The sequence below is a fragment of the Rhipicephalus sanguineus genome, chromosome 8, assembly GCF_013339695.2.
Source record: "Rhipicephalus sanguineus isolate Rsan-2018 chromosome 8, BIME_Rsan_1.4, whole genome shotgun sequence".
In the NCBI taxonomy this organism is placed as follows: Eukaryota; Metazoa; Arthropoda; class Arachnida; order Ixodida; family Ixodidae; genus Rhipicephalus; species Rhipicephalus sanguineus.
The window spans coordinates 15,295,350-15,303,152 of NC_051183.1; the positions used below are offsets into that span (position 1 = coordinate 15,295,350).

The 7,803-nt window shown below is 42.5% G+C and overlaps 1 long non-coding RNA gene across 1 annotated transcript; it reads right to left on the bottom strand.

Annotated features, from left to right (window-relative positions):
- Positions 1-3,960: 3,960 nt before the first annotated feature.
- LOC125759703 (uncharacterized) lies at positions 3,961-7,199 on the bottom strand. Its single transcript, XR_007417329.1, has 3 exons — positions 6,784-7,199; positions 5,804-5,932; positions 3,961-4,094 (listed from the first exon to the last, which is right to left on the bottom strand). It is a non-coding gene; the product is annotated as an uncharacterized LOC125759703 (long non-coding RNA).
- Positions 7,200-7,803: the final 604 nt, after the last annotated feature.

Sequence of the window (7,803 nt, forward strand, 5' to 3'; positions counted from 1 at the left end):
TTAGGAAATCACTATTGGTTCTATAGGACATCTATTGGAGCTGTATTGGTTGTATAAGACTTCTATGGGTACCAATAGACACCAACAGCCACCACCTATTGGTGTCTTATTAGACCAATAGAAGTTGTATTGGTCAAATAGGGGCTGCCTTTTGGTGTCTTATTGGACCAATAGGAGTTGTATTGGTCAAATCGGTGCTGCCTATCGGTGACTTATTGGGCCAATAGGAGTTGTATTGGTCAAATAAGTACTCCTATTGGTTTCTTAATGTACTAACAGAAGATGTATAAGGCCAACAGGAGTTTTATTGTTCAAACAGCTACCGCCTATTGGTAGCTGTTTATAACATCTTATGACTGATTGAGCGCGTCGGACCCGATCCCGATCAAATTTCTTGATCATGATTGGCTATGTTATACGCAAGCTGCAGACGGGATCAATTCACTTTTGATAAGTCTGATCCCGATTGAGCTTAATCGTACACCGTGAGACACCGTGTGCAGTTAGCAACTCACGCGACTAAAAGAGTTATATAAAAAGGCTGCGTGTCGACCACGGCGGTACGGTGTCTCCGTACATGCCGTGCGGTAAACGGGTACTATAGTAAAACACGCTAAAGAAGAACTTGCGAAGGAATCGACAACACAGACACCACAGAATAATAATAAAGAAACCGCCATGAGATCACAACCGGCATAGAACCAGCCAGGTGACGAACAAAAAAAAAAAAAGTGAGACGGTGCGCGGCGTGGCGACGCTGCATGTGTGAACATTTTTTTTTACACGTTCCTTGGTTAAGCACGCTAAGCCATGTGCTAAGCTTTAAGATAAGCTTTGGATAATATGTAAAGTTTATAACTATTTATGCTAAGCAATATAAGTAGTGCTGTAAAGATACAGGAGAAAGAATTGTGGATCTGCAAACGCGACCGACCGTGCGTTTGGCGCGCCATCCGCGCTCGGCCGATACGAAGACAAGCCCAGCCTGCGGCCAAGCTAAGCCAAAACTTTGTGTGATCTCGATGCTTCACGTAAGCCTGCTTACACGATGTGCTTCCGCGACGATAACGTGAAGACTGTGTTCAGCGTGCACCAGATGGAGACGTTCTGAGCCATAAATGTCTTGGATTTCGACCGATTTCGACCGATTTCGACTCTACAAAGTGGCACCAAGAATAATGGCAAGACGAGCAACAAGGCCCATGTGCTCCGATTGTTTGGTGAGTTGAGTGGGCATGGTAGTTACTCCTATTTAGTATTTATTTGATATCACCTTTTTTTTGTATTCAAACTTGGGACGAAGCTGAAAGGTCGGGAAAACAAGTCCCTCGTCCTTTGTCTCCGGTATTTGATGACAGCGAGACCAGCAACGCCTCGATTGCAAGTCCACACGCTCTCAGAAGTTGAATGATTGAGCGCATATATTATTGCAGTTTGTTTTTGTGTTTGTCAGTATGCACAAAAAAACGTAGCATAGATTAGAGGTAAAGGACAGGCGCCCTGCTCGTGAGTGTAGTTGGAGTCTCGCAAGCCCTTTGTAAGTATTTACAACGTGCGTGTTAAGCCGAAAACGCGTTTATCGCCTCATAGTAAAACGCTCTAGTCGATGCTGTTTGTGTGTTGTAGTGCGCGCCAATCGGCTTATCATACTTGTTCGACATAATGTCACAAGAACCACAGAAGGCCACATGATAATTCATTATACAAAATGTGCATAGCATATGTACTGCACTGGTGCGATTTTTTATTTCATATTTTTTTATTTTTACATACTGCAGCCCAATTAGGGCTATCGCAGGAGTGGGTTTATTAATGTTGTTGGCTTAATTGCATAAGCACGTAACATGCAGCACGTCATTGCAGCCTGACTGCTGTGTTGGGCTTGCAACGATATGGAATCTAGGCTGCCTTTACTACTGTCTTACATATTACCGTTGCCTCATCGTGAATCTACCCTAGCTTAATTTATTTCATGCCCTCTTTAAGTTGAGATTTAGTGGCATGCTCTAGTATGATAGTCGCACCACCATCGTGAAAAAGAGCACGTCACAGATAGTAAGTGATTATTGAGTTTGCTGTAATTTAAGGACGAGTTTGCAGTTCATTCTTGGGTACAGCTCAAAAAACACAGGACGCAAGCGTGTAAACGGGATAAGGTGCTGCTTAATTTTAAAAAAAAAATTTGCCCCTTTCTTTTCCTTCCTTTTTTGCCGCAAAATTTTGCCGATATACTGTTTTCTTCCACGCAATAAGCCACAGTTGGGTGTGTAATATTTCACTCAGTTTTTTGCTATAGTTCAGCTCCTGCAACATTGTGAACATGTGCAGTGAATTAAGGTCTAGATAATTTCTCACTGTGCCGTCTGCTTTCTATACATTGCTTTGAAGGTAAACTTTAATTAAACATGTGTTACTGTTTTCTGATTTCATGGCTCTGTTTATTTACAGAATCTTTCAGGCACTTCCTCGAGTGCGGATGAGGCCCGCAAGATCGCCAACATCATCAAGGGCCAGAAGAAGCACTTGTAGTTTTGATTATGAGAATATATTTGAACATATGTCTCATTCATCCACTGTGATTATCATTGCAGGGGCGCTGACACAGTGTGGGCCTTCTGCATGACGACAAGACACCCATAAAACACTTGCGCAAGACTAATTCTAATGGGGCTGAGAAGTGGGCAAATACAAAACTAATACAATGCCAGCAGGCAAATACAGAACCAATAGGCCAATATAATTCCAATTGGCTAATAGAGAACCAATACACCAATATAGGTCCAGTAGGCTGATATAGAACCAATAGACCAATAGCCAAATACAGTTCCAATAGACCTATAGAACCAATAGACCAATAGGTGTCAATAACCCAATAGGCTATTGGTTTTTTATTGGGAATTTTTGCTAGGGATGCCCCTGAAAACCACAGTTAAATAGCTGCAAAGTAAACACTAGAAGACAGAAAAAATCCATCACTTGTATGATATTAAACACATCAAGATGCAAATACACCAAACACCCTGGACTGTGAAACGCATTGATTGAAAAGATATCAGTTAAACAAAGCAGCATAGCAATGAACTTCCATGTAGCTGCCACACGGCAAAAAGCAGGTGGCTCTGGTGCCATGAAAAATCTATAATAACACTTGTTGAATATAGCAGGATGTTTTGTATGATAAATGTATAAATTACCACTCACAGAAGCTGACATGCTATTTTAAAAATCAGCATTGCAAAAAATAAAGCAAGAAAACCACGTGACGTGTGAATTTACCATTCATAATTTAAGGCTAACGGGCCCCTAAACAACCCCGGAGTCTAAAATTTGTGACAACTGCACGCTTGTACAACGTGAACATGTTGTCACATGAATTTTTTCATTAAGTGGTGTAATAATGAAGCCACAGGGGATAGAACGAACATTCCAGCTGGTTTCAGTTTCTCGCTCAGCCTGACCGTCCTGAAGAGGGGCTTCCTCAATGTGCCACTGTGCCAGAGCGGTGCGGTGAGGAAGCACAGTAAAAGCACTGGTGAGATAAACCAATTCGCAACTCTTGTGACAACCACAGATACTGCATCATCACAAAGCCAAAATGCCGTTTCGTATTGCAGAGGACTATTCAACAGTCAGTGTTACTTAATGTTGCTCATAGGCAACATTACACCACTTCGCTAGCAAAGAGGACTGGTCAAGCGCTGAAGAGGAGGTGCGGTTATTGTTTTTAGAAGTGGAGTGTCTGACATTCGGACAATGTGATTCCTGCGGCCCTCTGTACGAATTAGCGAGCTTGTTTGGGAGGTGTAAAAAAAAGAAGTCGGAGCTTGCTGACTGGCCCTTTAAGAGAATGTAAATATACACTAGAAGGAAGTACACTTGTAGACATATTACTATAAGCTATAAAAAACAGGCAATTAACATGCTCAATCCATGCAGCATAGAGATGTCTCACACCTTTGCAAGAACTTTACTATGGTGGCTGCATGTTTGTGTAGGCCAGAAGCAGCAGGCACGTGGCTTCCATGAATTTGACCCGTTCGTTAAAGGGAAACTGCTGCTCACATCCTTGTAGCACTGCTTTTTGAAGATGCTTCCTGCAATAACAAAATGACCACAACACAATTATGGTCTGCAAATATCCACAGATGACCTACATTGCTGCCCTTTCTTATTAAATTCAGCTCTAGACTAAACACTGCAATAGCGGCATCCTCCTACATTACAGGGCATCATACTGCTTTCCTTGGCCTGGTTTTTAGTTCAATAATTGTTTTCACCCATAACAGAATGTAGCACTAGTAAAGATTCGGTTGGGGAGGGTGCAGTCGTAAAGTGTGTATGCAAAGTAAGAATATGAAAAAAAAAAACAATGGCATAATTTCACATGAGATATAACAATTATCATAATTCATGTAATGTCAGACACCAAGAAGTGTTTAATTGAGCAAGTTTTGACCTTAAGCTATCACAAAACAATGCCCTTTATGGAAAGTGGGATTTGCAGAGTGAACTCTGATGATGAAATTGGCTGCCTTTACTGGCTCTGTAGCTGCAAGTGCATTGCTAAAGCCGCTTGAATGCACTTAACAAGCCTGTGTAATGATATTGACAAATGTACAGAGAAGACAAACTCATTCGTTCTCACTTAGCTGCCATCACAGCAATACGTTGCTTCGTGTCAGGTTTCCTGGTATGCAGAATGCACTAACTTGGTGGCCGTGCCATACCACAATAAACATGATCGACATCTGCTCCAACTGCGTAAGTAGCTGGAAAGTGCTAAATTACACAATCAGCTGTACCATGCACACATAATGTAAATTCTAGCAGTGGCAACATTTCGCACCTCATAATAGCCTATGGGCATTGTACTCGTTGATGCTGCCAGCTGCATTCCCTGTTTTCATTTCTAGCATGCATAGCACATGCACACAAAGCACCCAATAACTGTGGGAAGCAGAGTAGATCGTCCGAGGTAATCAATAAAATTGATTGACAGGAATTCCACACATCACTCAAGCCTGTTGTTTAGCATAAGTGATGAGAATGTGCAGCCAAATGTACACAGCAAATTCAGTATTGGCCTTGAAGAATTGCAAGATAGGTTGAAGCTTTCCAGAAACAAATCGTATACAGTAAAGTCTGTCCCAGATACTGAAATCATGAAGTTATAAATTTTAAAGTGGGCCGCTATATTCTTCAAGCACCATGCATTGCATTTATGAAAACGCTAACATCCCTGTACAACAATGCGTGCTGCAAGAAGTCATAAACCTTAATATTTTTGGCACAATGCCATTTCCCAGTACCACGTTTTACAGAAAGGCAACATTTTCCTTTGCAAAACTAAGCCATGTTCCCAGGCAAAATGCACTGTCCATGGTGACAAACATGAAGTACGCTCTTCTATACAGCTTAGCTGGTTTACTGGAACTAAAAGCTACGGTAACGCTGTCTTAATTGAACTGGCTAGCAAGAGCCTTCTCGCTGCTGTTTATGTGAAGTAATTTCACCTTGGTGGAACGTCACAAGAGTAAGTGGCACATAATAATGAGTGCGAAAACACAGTAACAGGTTGTGCAACGGCTACCAGGTATGCCCATTCGTGGAAACTGTGGGCTCTTCCCCTAAATGAACCAGTTGGAAATAACCCTTTTGCATGAATAAACTTAAGTTGGTTGCTGGCATACATAACATTGTTACTCTGCATTTCCATCTCATTTATCTAGCGCTCATTGTTTCCCTTCGACATAACTAGCTCAAAACAAGATTCTTCTTCATTAAATGGAACTTTGTACATTACCTTTACGTTGGCTACAGATGCTTATTTCTTCTGCCTGAATAAGCACCTCCTATAGCATACTTGCCTCAGCCACCTTCTGGACTGCATGGTCAGCACTCCACTGTTTGTCGAGGCACTGCTGTCTGCTACCTGCAGTACGTTGCAAAAAACTTCAGCATTCAAAAAAAAAAGGTTAAGAAAAGCCGAACCAGGTGTGCCAGCAGCACCTTGCCCTTTGAGGAGGGAGGAAGAGCTCTGATAAATGGCTAATTCAAGACAAGCGTCGTTCTTCACAAGCTATTATTATGCGATGAGAGGTGGGACTTCAATACACGGACGCACATATAGTGCTAAAAGCAATTGAAAATTCAGCTGAAAGTACGGCTTGTCAAATTAGGTGAACGTGCATAAAGGATAAAAATGGGGCAAACCAATTGAACAAAATACAATGTCATGCTGCAGAAATTGCATTTTTAGCAAATCTATGTTATCTATTGCTTGAAAGATGATAAGCAATGTCCAAGAATGCTAACCTAACGCTTTTGAGGGTCACGTTACATAATGACAAATAAAATGCACGCCTAAAGAAAACATCCCTAAATACACTATATTTCTCCCACTGTACCGATTCACGATTCACACGGTGGCTGATGATTATTCCTTCAGAGCTCGTGCGAACGAAATGGATGTTGAAGCTTCGGTTTCACGGCGTTACTCCAAGTAATTTGTCGAGAGACATGCATAAAACGCATGACAATGGTGAGCCTGACAAAAATGTTGTCTCCTTTCAGCAAATATTAGCGTAGAGCAGTGCGTGCAAGCGAGCTAATTACCAAAACTTTATAACACTACCGACTACGTTCTTGACAAATGTCATGCGCGAGCAGAATCCTCACAACTACAACCGCATACACTACCAACACGTTATGCGATTTTCTTCGGCGACAAGGCGTACTACAATAACAATAACTCATAATGTACGAAGCGTAACGTTCACTTACCTCTGGCAATAAAAAATACGCTGGCAGCGTACACTGCTAGATGACCGCCGGTTTCCAATGGTGCGCCAAGCGAGGAATCGCCGAGCTACCGGCCGTCCCCGAGCGTCAAAGCATTTTCCAGGGCGACAGAACGCGTCGTCGACAAAGGATTGCGGCGCTGCTACTCACTGACGTGCGGAAACATTTGAAGGTGTTCTTCAAAACTATGAATCGCGTCCGTCGGTCACACCGAACAAAGCAGTCGCAGAGATTGAAGTCGCACGGTCGGCATCTGGTGACTATTTGCCTGGTACCGCGTATAGTTGCGCTTACGTCAGTAACCACGAAATACAACACACAATACACACAATGCGAGGCAGCGCGTTAAAAGTCGACCGCACAAACAGAACTCGGTACGACGATCACACGAACGCAGAACTATATGGGCTAGGAAGGTCTCCTTAGTGTCGTGAGCGCGCCTGCCAGGTGGAAAGATTGCGCGATCCAGCGTGCAGACGGCGCTGCCGCTCGCTGGCGTGCTTTCGCGCGTGTGAGCCTGCGCTCTGTGGAGTTTCCCGTTGAAGCCAAGCTTTTTGTTGCGGTATAAGCTCGTCGTGTAGGCCACACATGGCGCTGATAAATTGTAAAACGAAGAAAAGAAAACTCTGGAGACTATGCGGGCAGATTAGCTTCTTCTGAACGGCACATGCTGGCGTAGAGAACAAACATGTAGGAAATTCGGGGTTTCCGTTCTAGTTGATTAACATTCTTTTTCACGCAGTAATGTTTGAGTACAATGATTGAAATATTCATTGACAATTATAGCGGTTACATCAAGAACAAAAATAAAATGAACAGACGCAAAGACAGATATTTTCGCGCAGAATGTAAACAGTGAAAGGAAAAGATAGGTGCATATAAAAAAGAAAAATAATTAATTAAAAGTAAGAATCAGCGAACAGTCAAATGAAATTTATGTACACATGAGGGACCTCCCTTGATGTTTCACGCCCACTCTTGCAGGCATACTGGATCCGTAGA